Source organism: Narcine bancroftii, chromosome 1 (genome assembly GCF_036971445.1).
Source record: "Narcine bancroftii isolate sNarBan1 chromosome 1, sNarBan1.hap1, whole genome shotgun sequence".
Taxonomy (NCBI): Eukaryota; Metazoa; Chordata; class Chondrichthyes; order Torpediniformes; family Narcinidae; genus Narcine; species Narcine bancroftii.
The window spans coordinates 476379804-476404891 of NC_091469.1; the positions used below are offsets into that span (position 1 = coordinate 476379804).

The window sequence follows — 25088 nt, forward strand, 5'->3', positions numbered from 1 at the left end:
TAGCTGATAACAAAAATAGGTCTATTCTTGAGTATGTTTTATGTCTAGCCGAGTAGTATGAGTATTCCTTTTCTTTTGGGTTTTGTTTCCTCCATATATCCAAAAGTTTCATTTCTTGCATTGATTTAATTATAAATTTGGTTACTTTGTTCTTTCTGTTAATTTTTTTCCCCGTTTTATCCATATTTGGATCCAAATTCATGTTGAAATCCCCTCCTATTAGTATGTTCCCTTGCGTATTAGCTACCTTCAAAAAGATATCTTGCATAAACTTTTGATCTTCTTCGTTAGGTGAATATACATTAAGTAGATTCCAAAACTCCGAATATATCTGACATTTTATCATAACATATCTCCCTGCTGGATCTATTATTTCCTCCTCTATTTTAAATGGCACATTTTTACTAATTAATATAGCCACTCCTCTTGCTTTTGAATTATACGATGCTGCTGTTACATGTCCTACCCAATCTCTATTTAATTTCTTGTGCTCCAATTCAGTTAAGTGTGTTTCTTGGACAAATGCTATATCAATTTTTTTCCTTTTTCAGTAAATTTAGTAGTTTCTTCCTTTTAATTTGGTTATGTATTCCATTAATATTTAAAGTCATATAGTTCAGCGTAGCCATTTTATACTTTGTTTATCTTCTCTTTCCGTTTTTCCATCATTACCTTTCCTCCTTTTCCATTTCTGTTTTCTTATTTTCAACTCTTTATAAGACAACATTCCTACAACATCCAACATTTTCCTTATTCTCCTATTTATATCTTCTTTATCCCCAATCTCCCCTTCCCCTCCTGAGTTGTCCTTTATCCCTTGTCGGACAACCACATCTCCCCTCTCCATTTGGGTTTGCGAATCCACTCGCAAGCGTCAACTGATTTTGCAGTGACCGCTATTTCCCCCCACCCAGCCCCCCCAAGAAAAGATTTCACTTTTCATATGTAACAAAGGTCACTCTTTTAATTCCCTCCTTATTCTCACTATTCCATTACCTTCCCTTATTAATTCTTGTCTATACTATCTATATTTTCCTCTAAGTACAGATACATTCACGTATGCACATTGTATCTATTCACTCTTATACACCTTTACCCACATACATATCAATCGTGATAATTTTTACTCTCATTACCCGTCTTCATTCCTCAGTCTATTTTTGTAATTGTTCTGCAAATTTTCGTGCTTCTTCTGGGTCCGAGAATAGTCTGTTTTGTTGTCCTGGAATAAATATTTTCAATACCGCTGGATGCTTTAGTATAAATTTATACCCTTTCTTCCATAAAATCGCCTTTACTGTATTGAACTCCTTTCTCTTCTTTAGGAGTTCAAAACTTATATCTGGATAAATGAAAATTTTTTGCCCTTTATACTCCAGTGGTTTGTTGCCCTCTCTTACTTTTTCCATTGTCTTCTCCAGTACCTTTTCTCTTGTAGTATATTTTAGGAATTTTACTAAAATAGATCTTGGTTTTTGTTGTGGTTGTGGTTTAGAGACCAATGCTCTATGTGCCCTTTCTATTTCCATTTCTTGCTGTAGTTCTGGACATCCTAGGGTCTTAGGGATCCAATCTTTTATAAACTCCCTCATATTCTTGCCTTCTTCATCTTCCTTAAGGCCCACTATCTTTATGTTATTTCTTCTGTTATAATTTTCCATTATATCTATTTTTGAGCTAACAGTTCTTGTGTCTCTATCGCTTTTTTATTAGATTCCTCCAATTTCTTTTTTAAGTCTTCTACCTCCATTTCTGCTGCTACTGCCCGCTCTTCCATCTTGTCCATTTTCTTTCCCATTTCTGTTAAGGTCACATCTATTTTATTCATTTTCTCTTCTGTGTTGTTCATTCTTTTTCTTAAATCATTAAATTCCTGTGTTTGCCATTCTTTAAATGACTCCATGTATCCTTTAATAAGAGAAAGTACAACCTTTATCTTGCCTTTCTCTTCTTCTTCTATTTCACTGTACTCTTCCTCTTCTTCTTCCTCTGGGTTGGCCATCTGTTGTTTCTTTGTTGCCCTTTTCTTCTCTTCTTTCTTGTTTCCATTGTCTTCTGTGTTCTCTTCTTGCTGCAGGTGTTCTGCAGCTGTCGTTGCCGGCTGTGGAGATCGACTCCCCAGCTGGTCCCCCCTCCCGTCGGTGTGTTTTTTTTCATGCGCGGTTGCGCACTTTTACTCGGCTCAGCGAGCCATTTTTGTAGTCCACTATCTACCGACCTGAGGGAGCGGGTTTCTCACTCCACCGCGGGCCTCTTCGAACAGGTAAGGCCTTCTCCTTCTTCCTCCGTTGTCTTCTCTTCCTCTCTTCTTACCGTTGCTTTCGATTTTTTCTTTTTTTGTCGCCATCTTCTTTCCACCTTTATACTCACTTTTCTTTAACTTTTATTTCTGTGCCTTTGTGTTTTCCTTTGTTTTTCCCGACTTTTCTGGAGGGGGCTGGAGTTCACCGTCCGGCCACTACTCCATCATGTGACTCCTCCAGTTGGATAACCATGTTGAGGAACTTTGAGGGGGCATCCGAGGCCAAAGCCCTTTCCTACTCACGGTGTCGAAGGCTTTGGTGAGGTCAAAAAAGGTGATGTAGAGTCCTTTGTTTTGTTCTCTGCACTTTTCTTGGAGCTGTCTGAGGGCAAAAACCATGTCAGTAGTTCCTCTGTTTGCACAAAAACTGCACTGTGATTCTGGGAGAACATTTTCGGTGACACTAGGTATTATTCTATTTAGAAGAATCCTAGCGAAGATTTTGTTTGCAATGGAGAGCAGCGTGATTCGCCTGTAGTTTGAGCAGTCTGATTTCTCGCCTTTGTTTTTGTACAGGGTGATGATGATGGAATCACGAAGGTCCTGAGGCAGCTTTCCTTGGTCCCAGCAGAGCTTGAAAAACTCATGCAGTTTGACATGCAGAGTTTTCCCGCCAGCCTTCCAGACCTCTGGGGGGATTCCATCCATACCTGCTGCTTTGCCACTTTTCAGTTGTTCAATTGCCTTATATGTCTCTTCCCGGGTGAAGAAAAAAAAAAGAATATGTCTATATAGCAACAAGATCTCCATCCTCAATCGATGGTCAGAACACTTCCAATCCCTTTTCAGTGCCCACTGCTCAGTCCAAGAATCCGCCCTGCTCCAGCTCCCTCAACAACCCTTGAGTCCAGAGCTGGATGAGGTCCTAACCCGGGAAGAGACATGTAAGACAATTGACAACTGAAAAATGGCAAAGGAGCAGGTATGGACGGAATCCCCCCAGAGGTCTTGAAGGCTGGCGGAAAAACCCTGCATGCCAAACTGCATGAGTTTTTCAAGCTCTGCTGGGATCAAGGAAAGCTTCCCCAGGACCTTCGTGATGCCATCATCATCACCCTGTACAAAAACAAAGGCGAGAAATCAGTCTGCTCAAACTACAGGGGAATCACGCTGCTCTCCATTGCAGGCAAAATCTTCGCTAGAATTCTCCTTAATAGACTAATACCTAGTGTCGCCGAAAATGTCCTCCAAGAATCACAGTGTGGCTTTCGCCCAAACAGAGGAACTACTGACATGCTCTTTGCCCTCAGACAGCTCCAAGAAAACTGCAGAGAACAAAACAAAGGACTCTACATCACCTTTGATGACCTCACCAAAGCCTTTGACACCGTGAGCAAGAAAGGGCTTTAGCAAATACTAGAGCGCCTCGGATGCCCCCCAAAGTTCCTCAACATGGTTATCCAACTGCACGATAACCAACAAGGTTAGGTCAGATACAGCAATGAGCTCTCTGAACCCTTCTCCATTGACAACGGCGTGAAGCAAGGCTGTGTTTTCGCACCAACCTTCTTTGCTATCTTCTTCAGCATAATGCTGAAACAAGCCATGAAAGACCTCAACAATGAAGACGCTGTTTACATCCAGTACCGCACGGATGGCAGTCTCTTCAATCTGAGGCACCTGCAAGCTCACAGCAAGACACAAGAGCAATTTGTCCGTGATCTACTCTTTGCAGATGATGCCGCTTTAGTTGTCCATTTAGAGCCAGCTCTCCAGCGCATGACGTCCTGTTTTGCGGAAACTGCCAAAATGTTTGGCCTGGAAGTCAGCCTGAAGAAAACTGAGGTCCTCCATCAGCCAGCTCCCCACCATGACCATCAGCCCCCCCCCCCCCCACATCTCCATCGGGCACACAGAACTCAAAACGGTCAATCAGTTTACCTATCTCAACTGCACCATTTCATCTGATGCAAGGATCGACAAAGAGATAGACAACAGACTCGCCAAGGCAAATAACGCCTTTGGAAGACTACACAAAAGAATCTGGAAAAACAACCACCTGAAGAAATACACAAAGATCAGTGTGTTCAGAGACGTTGTCATACCCACGCTCCTGTTCGGCTCTGAATCATGGGTCCTCTACCGACATCACCTACGGCTCCTAGAATGCTTCCATCAGCGCTGTCTCCTCTCCATCCTCAACATTCGTTGGAATGACTTCATCACCAACATTGAAGTACTCGAGCTGGCAGAGTCCACAAGCATCGAATCCATGCTGCTGAAGACCCAACTGCACTGGGTGGGTCACGTCTCCAGAATGGAGGACCATCGCCTTCCTCGTGTTATATGGCAAGCTCTCCACTGGCCACCGAGACAGAGGTGCACCAAAGAAGAGGTACAAGGACTGCTTAAAGAAATCTCTTGGTGCCTGCCACAGTGACCACCGCCAGTGGGTTGATCTCGCCTCCAACCATGCATCTTGGCGCCTCACAGTTCAACGGGCAGCAAACTCCTTTGAAGAAGACCGCAGAGCCCACCTCACTGACAAAAGACAAAGGAGGAAAAACCCAACACCCAACCCCAACCAACCAATTTTCCCTTGCAACCGCTACAACCGTGCCTGCCTGTCCCACATCGGACTTGTCAGTCACCAACGAGCCTGCAGCTGACGTGGACATACCCCTCCATAAATCTTCATCCGCAAAGCCAAGCCAAAGAGAGAAAGAGCAGATATGTCAGTAAGGACACAGACAGCAAGGCTGTGCACAGAACTGAGGCATGAGGGTACTGCCATGTGCTGAGGTTCTATCTGTCCTAAGTGTTGCGAAGGATGGGCCTGGCCTCATATCCCAGTCAGTTGGACATTCCCACACGACCTATCCTTCATGGAAATGTTTTTCTAGGCAAACAGCTTTGACCACATGCCCTTCAGGCACAGACCATCTTGCAGACACAGAGAGACAAGAATTCGATGGACACAGTGGGGTGGTTCTAAAGTAGACTGTCAATATCATCTGGCAGAATGCCTTTTTGATCAACATTGACGAACTCAAAGTCCACCTGAGATCATCAGCGATATGGACCCCCAGAAATTTGAAGCTCGGTAACCGCTCCACCGATGTAAATCGGGATGTGCGTGTGGCTTCCCGTCTGTCTAACATCCACAATGATCTCTTGTCTTCTGGGTATTGAGTAAGAAATTGTTCTCTGCACACCACAAGGCTGGGTGCTGAAACTCACCTCTATAGGCCATTTCATGTAGTTTTAAAGTATTTTATGTCCTACAACAAAACTCTGCACTGAAGAGCCAGAGGCCAAATCAGCTCACTCATCTCAATGCGAGCTGCATTCCCAGTATGATATTAATGTTTCAATAAGTATTCTGTTCAGATCAGAGTAAGGGTATGTCAAACACTGATTCCCTGTCCTGCTAGATGGCTGAACTCACTGTTTGCAGAACTCTGTGTGTACTTGCTCAAATATTTGTTCTGTGCTTATAGACTTTCTCCAGAGGCTCTGTGGTTTTGTCAAATATTCTCTATTAATGTTCAGCTGAAATTAGTCAAAATTACGTAAAGGTGCAGAGCAGAATCAACCACTGAGTCTGCTCGGAGCATCACTACCATTTACCCTGATCCTACGTCAATCTCTTTCATTGCAATAAGCCCCACTTTTTTATCAGCAACTTCCCCCTTCCCTGAGCATGCGAGGCAAATTAACCCACCCACACAAGTGTCTTTGGGACGCAGGAGAGAAACCTACGTGGTCACAGGAAGGGCATGCAAACTCCACATTGACACTAGCTGAGGTCAGGATTAAATCCAGGAGGGAGCCCTGGCTCTACTAGCCGCACCACTCTGCAGCCTGATTCTCTCGTTAGCTGTTTATCACAGCAGCCCGACAAATATCACAAGCTCTACGGGAGATAGTCATCGTAAAAATATCCTCAAGCCTCAAATTCTGCTGGGAAAACTAATTTTCCCTTATACTATGCTTGGATTTATGCATAGAGTTCAAAATCAACATCTAAGAACAAGGAAAATCTAAGACATTTCTACATGGTCAAACCAAAATACATTCAAATAACTTTTAATACAATCTGAAACATGCATTTTAATCACGAGAATTGCTTGATTGCAAATTTAAAACTGTGGGGGTAAATAAAGAAAAATTGTCTTTGTCCCAAACATCATGGAGGGTACTGTAGTAAATTATTCCAAAATATTTATACAGTAAAGCCCCTGTTATCTGGCACCTATCAGGATTGGTATGCCAGATAAGTGTATTTTCCAGTTGCTTAAGATTGCGTGTTGCGTGGATTGGCGAACTAAAAGTGAAGCCTGCCAATTTTCAACATGACACAGTTGGTGTAGTGATTAGTGCAACACCTTTACAGCACCAGCGATCGAGACTGCAATTCGAATCCTGCACTCTCTATAAGGTGTTTGTACGTTCTCCCCATGTCTGCGTGGGTTTTCCCGGGGGGCTCCGGTTTCCCCTCTCCCCCCCCCCCACCATTCGAAACGTACTGGGGGTGTAGGTTAATGGGGTGTAAATTGGACGGCACGGACCCGTGAGCCAAAAAGGCCTATTACCATGCTGTATGTCTAAATTTAAATTTATTTTTTACCAATCAAATTTTCCTCGATATTTTTTTGCTGGTTGCTTGAGGCTGACTGTTGCTCGAATTCCAGATATCAGTGTTTTTTCTGTATTCTATATTTATGCATAGATGTGATTATAATGTGCTGTCTATTGTATGTGTATGTGTGTACATCTCCTCCATTTCATCTGCCCTGGCCCCCTCTACCCCCAGACATAACAAACATAAAGCCTTACTCATCTTCACCTCACCTACCATCCCTCCAGCCTCCACATCCAACATATCTCCTCACTTACAACAGGATCCCACCACCAGACACATCTGCCCCTCTCCTTCCCTCTGTGCCTTCCATAGGGACTACTCCCTCTGTGACTCCCTTGTGCCCTCATCCCTGCCCACCAATACCCCCTACCCCGACGCCTTTTCCTATGGTCACAGGAGATGCAACACTTGCGCCCACACCTCCTCCTTCACCTCAGTTTAGGGCCCCAAACAGGCCTTTCAAGTGTAGCAACACTTCACTTGTGTATCCACAGGACTGATTTACTGCATCTGGTGGTCCATTTGTAGCACAAATTGGGAAATCGCTTTGCTAAGCACCTTCACTCCGTCCACAATATAGAACAGTACAGCACAGTACAGGCCTTTCATCCCTCGATGTTGTGCCAATCTATATATTCCTTCCTAAAAAAAAGTACTAAACCATCCCTACCCCATAACCCTCTATTTTAATTTTACCCATGCGTCAAAGAGTCTCTTAAATGCCCCCCAATATTTCAGCCTCCACCACCACCCCCAGCAAGGCATTCCAGGCTCCCACAATTCTGGGTGTAAAAACTTACCCTTGATTTCTTCCCTAAACTTCCCTCCCTTCATATTTTACTTATGTTCTCTGGTGTTTGCTGATCCTGCCCTGGGAAACAGGTGCTGCCTGTCCACTTTATCTATGCCTCTTATAATCTTGTAGACCTCTATCAAATCTCCTCTTATCCTTCTAAGCTTCAAAGAGAAAAGTTCAGCTCTGCTAACCTTGCCTTATAAGACTTGTTTCCCAATCCAGGTAACATTCCGTTAAATCTCCTCTGCACCCTCTCCAGAGCTTGCACGTCCTTCCTATAACTATGTGACCAGAAATCTCATCAGAGATTTGTAGAGTTGTAACATGACCTCTTTACTCCTAAATTCAATCCCCCCTATAAATGAATCCCAGAATCCCATAGGCCTTCTTGACATCCTATCAATCTGTGCAACAATCTTGAGGGATATATGGAATTGAATCCCAAGGTCCCTCTGTTCATCCACACTCTTAAGAAACTGACCATTAACCCTGTACTCAGCCTTCTCATATGTCCTTCCAAATTGTATCACCTCACATTTATCCAGACTGAAATCCATCTGCAACTTTTCTGCCCAAATCTACATCCTGTCTATATCCTCTTGTAACCTTCAACAACCTTCAGCTCCATCCACAACTTCTTTAACCTTTGTGTCATCTGCAAACTTACTGACCCATCCTTCAACCTCCTCATCCAGGTCATTTATAAAAAAATCACCAAGAATAGATCCCTGTGGCATTCCACCAGTCACTGACTTCCAGGCAGAATACTTTCCGTTCACTACTTCTCTCTGTTTTCTTCCTACAAGCCAATTTTTTATCCACACAGCCAAGGTTCCACTGACCCAGTGCCTTATGATTTTCTAGATGAGTCTCTCATGGGGGACCTGGTTAAATGCCTTGCTAAAATTCTCCAATCCTCTGACACCTCCCCTGTGGCCAAAAAGGATTCAAAGATCATAACTATTGTCCCAGCTATCTCTTCTTTCACTTCCCACAGCAGCCCAGGGTATATCATGTCCGACCCTGGGGACATCAATGTTGATGTTTTTAACAAGATCCAACACTTCAACTTCCTTAATCTCCACATTGTCCAGCACGCAGGCCTCACAATTTCAAACTCATCGTGATCAAATTCCTTTTATCTTGTGAATACAGATACAAAATATTCATTTAGGGCCTCCCCAACCTCCTCTGTCTCCAGGCACATGTTGCCTCCTTTATTCTTCAGTGGTTCCACCTTCATTCTTCTGTTCTTCACACACATAGAAGGACTTGGGGTTCTACTTAACTCTACATGCCAAGGCCTTCTCATATCCTCTTCAAGCTCTCCTAAGTCCTTCCTATTCTTTTTAAAACGTGCTGTACCTGCATCAGCCAATCCTTCCCTTTCTCCAACCATTTTAGTAATGGCCACAACATTTCAGATCTACATTCTGATCCATGCTCTAAGCCCATCCCTTTTATTCCTAATACTCCTAGCATTGAAATAGACACATTTAACCATATAACCATATACGAACATAGGAACAGAGGAAGTAGGAACAGGAGTAGGCCAAAAATGGCCCATCAAGCCTGCTCTGCCATTCAATATGATCAAGGCTGATCTAATTTATGATCTAACTCCACCTACCTGCCTTCTCCCCACATCCCCTAATTCCTCTATCATGTAAAAATTTATCTAACCGAATTTTAAATATGTTTCATGAGGCAGCCTCAACCACTTCCCTGGTTAGAGAATTCCAAATATTCACTACTCTCTGGGAAAAACTATTTTTCCTCATCTCTGTCCTAAATCTACTCCCCGAATCTTGAGACTGTGTCCTCTCGTTTTAGTTTCCCTGGCCAGCTCAAAAGACCTTCCTACATCTATCCTATCCATACCCTTCATAATCCTATATGTTTCTCTAAGATCTCCTCTCAATCTTCTGAACTTGAGCGAATACAATCCTATACGATTTAATCTTTCATCATAAGTCAACCCCTTCATCCCAGGGATCAACTGAGTAAACCTCCTCTGGACCATCTCCAAAGCCAGTATATCCTTCCTCAAATATGGAGACCAGAACTGGACACAGTACTCCAGGTGCGGTCTCACCAATACCTTCTACAGTTGCAACATTACCTCCCTACTCCTGAATTCAATTCCTCTAGTGATGAAGGCCAAAACTCCATTTGCCTTCTTAATAACCTGCTGCACCTGCAACTTAACTTTTTGCGATTCATGCACAAGCATTCCCAAGTCCACCATTTACGGAGCGGAAACAGGTCATGTCGGCCTTTCGAGTCCACACCGGTTCACTAGAACAACTCCACTAGCTCAAACCTCCCACTCATCACCAATAACCCTCGAATGCACTCACCTCCATGTACATCCAACCTTCTCTTAAATGACAGAAGGGACCCTGACGCAACTATCTCATTTGGAAGATCATTTCATTCTGCCATCACTCGCTGAGTGAAAAAGCCACCTCTAATACTTCTCCTAAAGTGTTGCTCCCTTACCCTTAACTCATGGTCTCTTGTTCCAACCTCCCCTGCCCTGAGGGGAAAGAGTCTGTTTATGTCTAGTCTATCTATTCCTTTCATAATTTTAAATACCTCTATCAAGTCCCCTCTCAGTCGTCTATGTTCAAATAAATAAAGTCCCAGTCTCCTTAATCTCTCCCTGTAATCCAGATGCTGTAAGCCAGGCAACATCCATGTAAATCTTCTCTGCACCCTCTCCACCTTATCTCTATCCTTTCTATAATTTGGAGACCAGAACTGAGCACAGTACTCCAAATCTGGCCTCACCAATGTCTTAAACAGCTGCAGCATCACTTCCCAGCTCCTATACTCTAAACTATGATTTATGAAGGCCAGCATACCATATGCCTTCTTAACCACCCTGTCTACATGGGAATCCACCTTCAGTAAATTCTGTACCATAATCTCCAGCTCCTTTGCTCCTCTGCGTGCCTCAATGCCCTCCCCTTAACTGTATATATCCTATTCTGGTTATTTTTATGGAAATGCAACACCTCACACTTGTCTACATTGAATTCCATCTGCCATCTTTCAGCCCACTCTTCCAAACAAACCAAATCCTTCTGTAATCCAAGAAAATCTACCTCACTATCCACCACTTCCCCTACTTTCATATAATCCGCATATTTGCTTACCCAGTTAACCACACTCTCCTCTAAACCATTAATATAAATGATACACAAGGGTCCCAGCACCGATCCCTGAGGCACCCTGCTTGTCACAACCTGACATATAGTTGTCCATCATGACTCTCTGCTGTCTATCTCCCAGCCACCTCTGAACCCATGTCATAATCTCACTACTAATTTCTAGTGACTGAACTTTCCTTATTAACCTTTCATGCAGAACCTTATCAAAAGCCTTACTAAAATTCAAATAGATCACAACCACTCTACCTTCATCCACCTTTTTTGTTACTTCCTCAAAAAACTCAACAAGGTTCGTCAAACATGACTTTCCTTTTACAAACCCATGCTGGGTGCCCCTAATCAATCCCTGCCTATCCAGATATGCGTATATACTATCTCGAAGAATACTCTCCATAACCTTCCCCACCACTGAAGTCAAACTTACTGGCCGATAATTACTTGGCCTACACCTACTGCTTTTTTTGAACAATGGAACAACATTTGCAACCCTCCAATCCTGTGGTACCACCCCCTCCTCCAGTGATCTTTGAAAAATCACTGTCAGTGTCCCCGCTATTTGTTCCTTGACCTCCCTTAAAGTCCTGGGAAAATCCCATCAGGACCAGGAGACTTATCCACCTTAATTGACCCTAGAAGCTCCAAAACTCTTGCTTTACTAATCCCTATCCTTTCTATAACTAAGCTCTTTGCTTCTCTTATCTCGTATAGCCCAATGTCTCTTTCCCTCATGAGTACAGACGAGAAAAAATTGTTCAATATTTCTCCTATCTCATACGGTTCCTGACATAGTTCACCGGTCCCATTATCCAGTGGACCTATTCTATCCTTAACCCTCCTTTTACTGTTCACATATCTGTAAAAACCCTTAGGATTCACCTTCGCCTTATTAGCTATAGACTTCTCATACCTTCTTTTTGCCTTTCTAATTTCCCTCTTAAGGTTCTTTCTGCAATCTAAGAAATGACCATACATCTCCTCAATCCCTTGTTTTTTATATTTGGTATAGGCCTCCCTCTTGTCCCGAACCAACTTCTTAATTTCACCAGAAAACCACGGCTCCCTCGAACCTTTATTCTCCTTCGGCCTGACTGGAACATAAAGATCCTGCACTCTCAAAATCTCACCCCTAAATGCCCCCCAAATTTCCTTTACATCCTTTCCAGCAAAAAGATTAGCCCACACAACCCTCTGAAAATCCCTCCTCATTTCTCCAAATCTAGCCTTCCCCCACTCGAAGACCTTTAACCTCAGACCCAACCTATCCCTTTCCATCATTAAGCTAAAAATAATGAACCCATGATCACTGGATCTGAAGTTCTCTCCAACGCTTACCTCTGTCACCTACCCCATGGCATTCCCAAACAACAGATCTAACACTGCTCCCCCTCTAGTTGGCGTCTCAACATATTGCTGCAAAAAGCAATTCTGAACACAATGCATAAATACTAATCCATCCTGCCCTTTTACTGACTGCGTTTCCCAATCTATGTTTGGAAAATTGAAATCCCCAACCAACACCACCCTATTTCTCCTGCACATCTCACCTATTTTCTTGCACATTTGCTCTTCTAGCTCCCTTTCCCCATTTGGAGGCCTATAATATACCCCCGTAATAGTAACCTCAACCTTCTTATTTTTCAGCTCTACCCACACTGCCTCCCTTGACGAGCCCTCCAGTCTACCTTGCCTCAGCACTGCTGTAATATTTCCCTGACAAGTAATGCCACACCTCCCCCTCTTAATTCACCAACTCTGTCACATCTAAAGCAGCGAAATCCTGGAACATTCAACTGTCAGTCACAACCTTCCTTCAACCATGTCTCACTAATGGCCACAACATCATAATGCCACATGTCAATCCAATCTAATCCAGCTTCCTTGCATTAAAATAAATACAACTCAGGGATCTCCTACATTCAACCTTCTGCATATCCTCCTCTCTTCCATTTTCACAATTTTCACTATATCTTTTTACTACTTCCTCTAACTGGCTAAATTTATGTTTTGACTCGTACCTGTCCTTCCTCACCAACTCAGAGCACATAGCATCATGCTTTTGTCCTTCTACCCTTATCTCTGCATTCACATTTTGATTCCTAACCCCCCCCCCCCACCCCACCCCCTCCAAACTAGTTTAAAACCTCCACAACTGCTCTAGCAGACCTGTGCACCAGGATATTGGTTCCCCCTCCAGTTCAGTTGTAGCCATCCTTTTGTACAGGTCAGACTTTCCCCAGAAGGCATCCCAATGATCCAAAAATCTGAACCACTGCCCCCTGCACCAACTCTTCAGCCATGCATTCATCTGCCACGTCTTCCTGTTCTTACCTTCTCTCTCTGGTGGATGGAACAGGCAGCAATCCTGAGATTACCACACTTGAGGTCTTGTTTTTTAACTTCTTTCCCAACTCATATTTCCTCTTTGGGACCTCATCCCTACTGCTATCTATGTAATTGGACTCCAAGTGGACCACAACATCTGGTTGCTCACCCTCCTTCTCCAGAATGCTATGAACTTAATCAGAGACTTCCCAGATCCTGGCAACTGGGAGGCAATCTACCATCCGGGAGCGTCAATCTTGTTTACAGAACCTCCTATCCACTTGTCTAATCAATGAGTCTCCAATAACCATCACTCTCATTTTCTCCTCCTTCCCTTCTGAGCTGGGGGGGGGTGGGGGGAGGCAGCCTCTGTACTTGTGACCACCACAACTTGTCCCTGGTAGATCGTCCCTCCCAACAATATCTAAAACAGTCTACTTGCTGAGGGGAATGGCCACAGGTCTCTGCTCTTTCTGCCTCTTCCAATTCCCTCTCCTGACAGTCACCCTGTCTCCTGACGTTTTGGGGTGACTGCCTCCCTGAAGCTCCTGTCTATCACTACCTCTGCCTCCCTTAAGATCTGCAGTTCATCCAATTCCAGCTCCAGTTCCCTAACTCACTTTGTCAGGAGCTGCACCTTGATGTACCTTTAGCAGGTGCAATCATCAGGAACAATCGTGATGTCCCTGAATTCCCGCATCCTATAACCAGAGCACTGGTCTGCCCTAACTAATGCTTCCATTATCTACTCCTAAATTAATTATATTTATTAAAGGAACTTACTGGTCTTACCTCTCTGGGGAATAAGCTCTTCCTCAGCCGCTGCTCAACAGTAACCGAGATTTCTCAGTAGCCAACTATTTCAGTTCTGTGTCACACTCCCACACTCACATATCTGTCCATGGTTTTATCCACTGCCCCATCAAGAACACCACAAATTGGAGGAACAATACCTTGTTCTCTGGTTTCTGCTAACCTGTTCCACTCTTCCCCCTCCCCCTTCCCTTCCCTCGCCCCAGTTTTCCTCCCCCCTTCCCAGTTCTCCTCCCTCCCTTCACCAAGTCATGCCTCCTCCCCTTGATCACTGATGTCCCCTCCCTCCCTTCTCCACTTATCACCTCCTGCCTTGCAACCACCATTTCCCCATCCTACTCTTTTGTTCAGCTATCTACTGACATTTTCCCATACCTTGATGAAGGGCTGAAGCCCGAAATGTCAGTTCTGTATTTTTACCTTTGCTATATAAAGGACAGTTTGACCTGCTGAGTTTCTCCAGCGTTGTGTTTCTACTTCAACACCAATGTTTGCAGATTTTTGTGTTTTACAATTATCTGCATGGTTCTGAAAGAACGATATGTATGATATACTTAAGAATATTCCTTTTATTTCCTTAAAAAGCAGAAGGCTTGCTAAAGCAATGGATTGATAATGCAAGAAATTCTCCTTCAAGGTCAAAACATCCTTTAGTAATCTACTTTCATATTTATGATATCAATTACACTGGGCAATGAGATTTTGCTTTCGGAACACTTTTGGGTGTATTTCATGGATTTAGGGCTGGTGATCACAAAAATCAGCTTCAGATTTTCCTATTGTGTACCATTTTTAAGATATAACCTATTTTTGTGAATTATCCAGCTGATTGGTAGCTTGCTTCAAGCATCCAAAACCACAAAGTGCAACATGTCATTGAAAATTCATTTTCTGCATTTGCACTTGGACTTCTTCCCTGCTGATGTTGGTGCCGAACATGGTGAAAGGTTTCACCAGGACATTGCGACCACGGAAAAGTAGTATCAGGGCAACTAGCAACTGTGATTTGACCTTATGCTTGCAAATACAGGTACAAAATCCTTTATTCGGACCCCTTGGGGGACAGTATGTTCTGAACTTCGGATTTTTCCAGATTTTGGAAAGCCAAATTTAAGCCTACCCGAATTGTGCTGCCGTATCCATCCCCACCCCCTTCCACTCACGCTGCCATCTCCCCCCTCACCCACCCGACTCGTGCTGCCAGATCCCCCCCATTGCCCATCTAACTCGCACTGCTGGTCTCCCCTCCTCACCCGCCCGACTCACACTGCCGGTCTCTCGCCCGCCCGACTCATGCTGCCAGTCTCTCCCCCTCGCCCACCCGACTTGCGCTGCAGTCTCTCTCCCCACTTGCCGGATTTTGGAGCTTTCCAGATTTTAGATGTCCAGATAAAGGATTGTGTACCTGTATTAATTTTATTGTTGGACACTGACATGAGAGGCATCAGATGCTGAGTACAAACAAAAATTGGCAGCAAAACATTTTTAGATCAATTGAACAAATGTAATGTCAACATCATTATGCGATTAAACATGCTAAATTCAATAAATGTTCATTTGATGTTTCTCCACAAACCTCCTACATGATACAGCAAATCTGAAATTATCTTTGTGTTCAGCTTGAGGTTAAATATCATAATGCCCAATTTGTTTCAGGAAGCAAATCTTTTGAAAAAATTTGTTGTCCAGTGTTGTTGCAACCTTGATAAGAAATATGGAAGCAATGTTTTTCCTTTGGGACATCTCTGCATGAATGTATACTCAGGATCACGGCTTTTCTTGTTTTCCATCTGCTATTTAAATAATACCATTTGATTGATCTCCTCGTTAAGTATTTGCATCATGAAAGACTTCTAAATAGCATTTAATTGCACCTCTTCACTGTGGCAGGATTTTGCATCTGTTTAAAAGTGGCTTGAGTTTTCTGGAGGGCACTGTGATTTGACCTTGTGCTTACAAATATTAATTTTATTCAGCATTAAAAGAGTTTCTCAGCACCAGCCACTCATTATAAATCAACTGTTTCAAGTTCAAGTTTATTATCATCTGACCGAACACATGCAACCAGACGAAACAAGAGTTTATCTGGATCGTGGTGCCCCTAATAATACATATATATATTTAAAGATATAAAATAAATATACTAAAATATTTTGGAATAATTTACCCAGTTACCAGATACCATTTATCAATCTCAAAGCCTGTGGGAAGAAGTTATTTCCCAGCCAGGCAGTCCTGATTTTGTCACTCCTTCAACTTCCTTGATGTTAGTGACTCCAAGATACAGTGTGGTGAATGGAAAGGGTCCTCTATAATACTTTGAGCCCTATTTAAACAATGTTCCTGTAAAATATTATCAGATGGGGCCCAGTAGCCTTGCCTCTTCAACCTCCTCAGGAAGTGAAGGCACTGCTGCACCTTCCTGACTAATGAGGAGGTGCGGGTTATTTATTCAAATGAAGTCACCGTGGACTAAGTGAGGGCCCGAAGCCGGCTTACGCAGGTTGAGGGAAAGGTGGGAGTCAGACTTGGGCACAACAATCCAGGAGCAGTGCTGGTCAGATCTGCGTCTGGACAGTATGACAGCAGTTATTAATACCAGGTACAGGTTGGTACAATATAATTTCCTGCATCAACTGTACCACAAAAAACAGCAATCACAGAAATGTGCTTTAGGTGTGGTGTGGAGATTAGAAACTTTACCCATTCAACTTGGCTGTGTACAAAAGTGAGATCCTTCTGGGAAGACCTGGGGAAACTATAGAACACTATAGCCTAGAAAACAGGCTATTCAACCCATCTAATCTGTGTTGACCATTGTTCAGCTAATCCTAATAATCTGCTCCCATTCCATAACCCTCCAGACTTATCCCATCCATGTATCTATCTTTGACTTGGCTTCGCGGACGAAGATTTATGGAGGGGGTAAATGTCCACGTCAGCTGCAGGCTTGATTGTGGCTGACAAGTCCGATGCGGGACAGGCAGACCCGGTTGCAGCGGTTGCAGGGGAAAATTGGTTGGTTGGGGTTGGGTGTTGGGTTTTTCCTCCTTTGCCTTTTGTCAGTGAGGTGGACTCTGCGGTCTTCTTCAAAGGAGGTTGCTGCCCGCCAAACTGTGAGGCGCCAAGATGCACGGTTTGAGGCGATATCAGCCCACTGGCGGTGGTCAATGTGGCAGGCACCAAGAGATTTCTTTAGGCAGTCCTTGTACCTCTTCTTTGGTCCACCTCTGTCACGGTGGCCAGTGGAGAGCTCACCATATAACACGATCTTGGGAAGGCGATGGTCCTCCATTCTGGAGACGTGACCCACCCAGCGCAGCTGGATCTTCAGCAGCGTGGACTCGATGCTGTCGGCCTCTGCCATCTCGAGTACTTCGATGTTAGGGATGAAGGCGCTCCAATGAATGTTGAGGATGGAGCGGAGACAATGCTGGTGGAAGCATTCTAGGAGCCGTAGGTGATGCCGGTAGAGGACCCATGATTTGGAGCCGAACAGGAGTGTGGGTATGACAACGGCTCTGTATACGCTTATCTTTGTGAGGTTTTTCAGTTGGTTGTTTTTCCAGACTCTTTTGTGTAGTCTTGCAAAGGCGCTCTTTGCCTTGGCGAGTCTGTTGTCTATCTCGTTGTCGATCCTTGCATCTGATGAAATGGTGCAGCTGAGATAGGTAAACTGGTTGACCGTTTTGAGTTTTGTGTGCCCGATGGAGATGTGGGGGGGCTGGTAGTCATGGTGGGGAGCTGGCTGATGGAGGACCTCCCTTTTCTTCAGGCTGACTTCCAGGCCAAACATTTTGGCAGTTTCCGCAAACCAGGACATCAAGCGCTGAAGAGCTGGCTCTGAATGGGCAACTAAAGCGGCGTCGTCTGCAAAGAGTAGTTCATGGACAAGTTTCTCTTGTGTCTTGGTGAGAGCTTGCATGCGCCTCAGATTGAAGAGACTGCCATCCGTGCGGTACCGGATGTAAACAGCGTCTTCATTGTTGAGGTCTTTCATGGCTTGGTTCAGCATCATGCTGAAGAAGATTGAAAAGAGGGTTGGTGCGAGAACACAGCCTTGCTTCATGCCATTGTTAATGGAGAAGGGTTCAGAGAGCTCATTGCTGTATCTGACCCGACCTTGTTGGTTTGCTTGCAGTTGGATAACCATGTTGAGGAACTTTGGGGGGCATCTGATGCGCTCTAGTATTTGCCAAAGCCCTTTCCTGCTCACGGTGTCGAAGGCTTTGGTGAGGTCAACAAAGGTGATGTAGAGTCCTTTGTTTTGTTCTCTGCACTTTTCTTGGAGCTGTCTGAGGGCAAAGAGCATGTCAGTAGTTCCTCTGTTTGCGCGAAAGCCGCACTGTGATTCTGGGAGAATATTCTCGGCGATACTAGGTATTATTCTATTTAGGAGAATCCTAGCGAAGATTTTGCCTGCAATGGAGAGCAGCGTGATTCCCCTGTAGTTTGAGCAGTCTGATTTCTCGCCTTTGTTTTTGTACAGGGTGATGATGATGGCATCACGAAGGTCCTGAGGCAGTTTTCCTTGGTCCCAACAAAGCTTGAAAAACTCATGCAGTTTGACATGCAGAGTTTTGCCGCCAGCCTTCCAGACCTCTGGGGGATTCCAATTTTTTCTTAAAACTCAAGAATGAGTCCGCACCCACCATATCAGATGGCAACTCATTCCGCACTCCCACCACTCTCTGAGTTAAGAAGTTCCTCCTAAACCAGAGGTGTCAAACTCAAATTCACAGAGGGCCAGAATTAAAAACTTGGACTAAATCGAGGGCCGAACTAAATATTTATTGAAAATTTTCAACAACATCTCCATGTTTTTTCTTCTTTCAACATATGTAATGTTAAACTTTTCTTATTAAAATAAATGTTTAATAATAGTTTTGGATAAACTCTTTCCAGAAGCATTAACAAATGAGAAATTAAAATTCAATAAATAATATTTATTTGTCAAATGTTGCTAGTGTGCTGTCGAATAGTAAAATCTGAGGGCTATTGAGAATGTGGGAGAAAAACATGATTCCTGAAACAATCAAATGGGTGACTGATTGAGGGCATGAACTCTAGCAGGGTTATTTGCCATGCCCTTTTTCCATTGGTACAGATATCCTTTGATTTACACACTTGCCTAATGAGCTTGTATCCAGGTGCAGGACCATTTTTAACCAGGAATATATTTATCACTGTGACATGAAACTATTGGAAGATCGTTTTATCCTGAGATTAAAGTTCATAATACTTACTCAGGCCTGTGTGCGGGAGGGCGGGGTTTGCGGGCGATCGGGTTGGACAATGACAGTGCGGGGGCATCGGCTCTCACTGCAGGGCGGCATCTCGGCGGATCAGCGGCCCCGTCACCATGAGTCGCGGGTCGGCCTGAGGCAGGGAGGGGGAGTGGGCAACGGTCCTGGCGAGGTCAGGCCCCCCCTGAGTTTCTGCCGGACCCCCCTTGACCTGCTGAGTTTCTCCCGGACCCCCCTTGACCTGCTGAGTTTCTCCCGGACCCCCCTTGATCTGCTGAGTTTCTCCCGGACCCCCCTTGACCTGCTGAGTTTCTCCAGGACCCCCTTTTCTTTCCGTGCCGATGTCCCAGGACCTTTCCAGGGCAGTCTCTGCACTCAGGGCCGTGCTGGGATCCCGGTCAGCGGTGGAGGAGCAGGTGAGCGCGGCTAATCCCGATCCAGCCCACACCACTCCCGAGATTGGCGGGGGGGTTCCACCCTACCTGCCCAACCAGCCTCGCTCTCCATGTGTACTCCGGGGACCCGCCGCTGGTCCGGTGGGAAGGCGCAGGGCGGCCGGCGGCCGGCGCCCCCATCGCCCGGCGGGGAGCCCCAATCTTCCCTCCGACGTCCCGACTCCATCTGCAGCTCCAAGAAATGCTGTGCCACTGGGGCTCCAGGCGCTGGGTAGCGGACTTGGCTTCCCCTTACACCGGCCAGGTCACACTGCGGTGAGGGGGGTGGGCGGGGGGGACACGACAGCGTGTTTATAAAACCACCCACTACTACTTTTCAAGGACCAGGATTTTTCTCTCTCTCTCTCACCCTGGAACGCAGCGGTTACTGTGCATGCACTATACTGGCGCGGCGGCCAGCGGGCCACCTCTAATACATTTTTGATATGATCTTGCGGGCCAAATATAATTATACCGCGGGCCAGAGTTTGACATGTGTGCCCTAAACCTTTCTCCTTTCACCTTAAAGCCATGTCCTCTCGTATTTATCTCTCCTAATCTCAGTGGAAAAAGCCTGCTTGCATTTACTCTGTCTATACCCCTCATAATTTTGAAAACCTCTATCAAATCTCCACTTATTCTTTTTCATTCCAAGAAATAAAGTCCTAACCTGTTTAACCCTTTCCTTGCAATTCAGCTCCTGAAGACCTGGCAACATCCTACATGGATGCAATCACCTCCTCTTCATTAATCTCCATAGGTTTCTTGATACTTATATTTGTTTCCCTTCCATCTTTGTGCAACTATGCAAGTTTCTTGAATAAATATTGATGCAAAAAAATAAGATCTCTCCCATTTCGTGAGGCTCCACACATAGTTGACCCACTCTGATCCTCTAGGAGACCAATTTTGTCCCTTGTTATCCTCTTAATATACTTGTAGAAACCCTTCACATTTACCTTCATATTTTCTCCCAAAACACTCTCATGCTTTCTTATTACCTTCCTGATTTTCTTCTTTATTATTCTTTTACATTTTCCATACTCTGCACGTACCTCATTTGCTCCTTGTTGCCTATACCAGTTATACACCTCTCTCTTCCTCTTAATCATATTACCAATGCCCCTTGAAAACCAAGGTTCCCTATGCCTGTTGATTTTGCCTTTAATCCTGGTAGCAACATACAAACTCTACACCCTCAAATTCTCACCTTTGAATGCCTTCCACTTGCCGGACACATCTTTGCCAGAAAACAGTTTATTCCAATTGATTCTTCCAAGATCATTTCTCATTTCCACAAACTTGGCCTTTCACCAATTTAGAACCTCAACTCGAGGACCAGACCTATCCTTATCCATAAGAAACTTGAAACTAATGACCTCATGGTCACTGGACCCCAAATGTTCACCTGCACAGACTTCTGTTACCTGATCCATCTGATTCCCTTATAGGAGATCAAGCATTGCATCCTCTCTCATTGGTACCTCTACATATTGATTTAGAAAACTTCCCTGTACACATTTGACAAACTCCAAGCCCTCCAGCGCTTTTACGGTATGGGAGTCCTATTCAATATGTGGAAAATTAAAATCTACTATCACAACTTTCTGTTTCTTACTATGGTCTGCTATCTCCCGACAGTTTTGCGCCTCCAATTCTCTCAGACTATTGGGCAGTCTATAATACAAGCCTATTAGTGTGCTCACACCTTTCCTGTTTCTTAGCTCCACCCATATGGGCCCTGTAGACGAGCCCTCTGGGCTGTCGTGTCTAAGCAGAGCTGTGATATTTTCCCTGACTAGCAATGCCGCTCCTCCCCCTTTCATCCCTCCCCATCTATCACGTCTGAAATATTAGAACCTCGGAGCTTTGAGCTGCCAGTCCTGCCCATCTTTCAACCAAGTCTCAAAAAAATTACAAAGGTGGATTTTCCACAGGATCCAGAATTGTACCTTTTGAGAAACATTATGGTTATGAGTTTTAAACTGTCCAAACACCAAATTTTGTTGTCAGTAACCAGGAAGTGTATAGCAGTTTCTTGGAAGTCCAACTCCAAACTAAACATTACACGATGGAATATGGAAATGTGGAATTGTAATCCTCTGGAGAAAATTGCATACAATTTAAGGAGGAAATATGACACATTTGTTAGAGTGTGTCAACCTTATCTAAAACACATAGGTGCACAGATATAATTTCACCCCTTCAGGATGAATCTGTCCCAGCAGGGAAACGATTGGGATCAAAGAAGGGGAACGTGGCGCAGACGACAGGTTCTTGTTTTCCTGCCCCATAATTCTTTTTATTTAAGTACCTGTGGGTTTATTTTTTTCAGTTTTTCACAAGGGTCGTTGACCTCAATGGTATTTGTAGGGTTTTTTTGTGTTTGTATCATATAACTTCCTCGGTTGTATTGAGGCATGGCGGGGGTGGGGGGGTGTAGGGAGGGGAAAACAGACTCTGTATCTTATACATAGGTGTTGAAAGAAAATGTATTGTCTGAATCTTTGAAAATCAAAAATAACACACCTGCAGAACTGTGCACTTTCTGTAGTGATTATCCAAGTGCACGGCATAGAAAAATACTGCAAAGCATTTTGGGTAATAAGACCACAACCAAATACAAAAATGGAGCTGTACTAAAAGTTTTGTCAAAGAGTTGGACATTAAGGTCAGATTATAAAAGCAGGAGAGGATGCTGAAGCAAAGTAAATGTTTAGGGATAGAATTCTGCTGAGTGGGGAAGTGGGGGCAGAGGGGACGTGAACAGCTCGTGGCTCTGCTGCCTGTGGAGCTGTGAAGAGGGAGGGCTCCATGGAGACCAGAATCAGCTGGAATGATGGAGATTGATTATCTTTGGCTGCAGGAGCCCTCACATAAACCATGACGAGACTTAAATGCCAAGAAAAAAATCACATTCTTGCTACAATATAAGGGTGATAAAAGTGCAATAAATTCCAAATGTCTGCAGATGCTGTAACTGAAGTAAAAGCACACAGAAATGCTGGAGGAGCTCAGCAGGTCTTGCAGGTAAAGATATATTACTGACATTTTGGGCCTGAGCTCTTCTTCAATAAATAAGCAAAGGACAAGAAGGCATCAGAATAAAGGCTAGAGGAGTGCAGTTCAACAAAAGGCGATCATTGGATATAACAAGAGGCCTGGAACGGGAGCTGGAATCCATGTGGCAACAGCGGCTAGTGGCCAGGAAAGACACATAGCTGAGGAGGTAAATCAGGGTGGAACATGGTCATAGAGCTTGAGAGCAACAGGGAGTGCAGATGGGGACCAGTGAGAGAGACTCTAACAGAACTCTCTTCAAGGCAAGGAGGAGAAATTCTTCAGGGTAGGCATCCCTTGAAGAAGTTCAACTGAATGGAATGAAAAACAAAAGTCTCCAGACGCTGTGATTGTGATAAAAACACAGAATCAGTAAATGCTGGAGGAACTCAGCTGGTCTCGTAGTGTCCATAGGAATTAAAGACATATTACTGACATTTCAGACCTGAGCCCCTCTTCAAGGAATAAGCAAAGAACAGGAAGACATCAGAATAAAGACTGAATTGCGCTTAGTTCAGTAGGTGGTCTCCAACTTTATAATAGTAGCTGCGCCTTACAATAATGTCCACCCTCCCTTTCATGCATTGAATGCCTCAAGGGAAAGGTCAATGTAGTAAGCTACAAGTCGATGTCATTTTGCATTACTCAGTTTGACATCTTTCCTACAGTGTGAAACATTAAATTAGATAGCTTGACAGGGTAGATGCTGAGATTTTTTCCTTCATTGTGCGCATTGCAGATTGAGACAGTGTTATAAGGCCATAAGACATGGGAGCAGAAATGGCTATTCAGCTCATCGAGTATGCCCCACTATTTAATAATGAGCTGATCCATTATCCCACTCAGTCCCACTGCTGGCCTTCTCCCCATAACCTGGCTAATCAAGAACCTATCAATCTCTCCCTTAAAAACAAACAATGACCTGGATTCTACAAACCCGCCTGTGGCAACAAATTCCACAGATTCACTGCCCTCTGGCTCATCCCTGTCTTAAGAAAGTGAGGGTGAGCTGCCTTCATGAACTGCTTGCGGCCTTGTGGAGTGGATATACCCAACATCATGTACGGTTCTTCTTTAAAAGAAGGTATTGATGAAACATTTGAAGATGGTTGGGTCCAGGACATGTTCCTGAGGAACTCCTGCAGAGACGCCCTGCACCTGAGATGGTTGACCTCAAATACCACAACTATCTCCTTTATTGTAGGTATGATCCCCACCAGTGGAATATTCTACCACCCCCCACCACCACCCATGAAGGAAAGCAAGCCATATTCCAGGGAAAGGTGGCCTTAGATATTAGTGTTCATCAGTGTGTGGACTAGTGACCAGGAACTTGGAGACTGATGAGTCCCACCAGTGGATAAGCACAAGGAATGGGGAATCTGGAGGAGTAGGGGAAACAATGATCCAGATGCCAAACTCTTGGTATTTCTTAATAGTTGGATAAAAGATTCTTGGATTTTTATCGTACTTTCATCATTAAGAATATACAGCCCAGTAACGGAGCACTTGACCCAAAGAGTTTATGCCCATGTTTCTGTTGCATTCAATCCTACTTCCATATTTCATCTGCTGGATCTATTCTCTTCTATCATTTCCTTGTCCACAAAGTACATCTGGAATATCAACACACTCGGATAAATGTTATGAGAGGCATAGATAAGGAGTCAGTATTGTTCCCATGCTATTGTGGGGAGGGGGGGTGTTAAAAGGAAGAGGCAGCCTATGTCAGGCTGAGCAATAGGAGTCTAAAAGTGTATCTCCCTGGGTAAGTTTTTATTACATAGGGTTGATATCTGGAATGTAATGCCACAGAATGTGGTGGAATCAGATACAATCACTACAATTGGGGGGCATTTAGACAGACCTTTGAATTGGCAAGACATAGAGGGATGCAGACAATACAAGGCAGATGGGATTAGTGCAGATCTGTGCTGTACATCTGTATGGCCCATCAGAATCTCAACACACTCCACTGAGACTCACCGGGACCACAATTCCAGCAAAGCCTCCAGTTCCCTGTTCCCTGTTCCATCAAGACTAATCGAGACCTTGGTTTCTCCCTCCTAAATCCCCCGCCCCCTCCCATTCCACTGAGACTAACAGGCTCCACCAAGACTCACACGGGTGCCAGTCCCTACACTCCTGAAATTCACCATCCACAGGAGAATTAATATATTAAAAGGGTCATTTAGACTGTGTTGGGATAGCAATTGTCCAAAAAAATTACTGTTGCAGCACAACCAAAATCCTGAGCATTATTTCACTGTAATCTTTCCTTAGTTATTTAATTTTTATGGCAATTTTATATTAACTATCCTCAATTCTGACACCTTCCCATAGCAATAATCCAA

The 25088-nt window shown here is 44.2% G+C and overlaps 1 protein-coding gene across 2 annotated transcripts in view; it reads right to left on the reverse strand.

Moving 5' to 3' along the window:
- Positions 1 to 25088, reverse strand: part of actr3b (actin related protein 3B) — a 355031-nt gene that overhangs the window by 43170 nt on the left and 286773 nt on the right. The gene's annotated exons all lie outside the window — the stretch shown is intronic.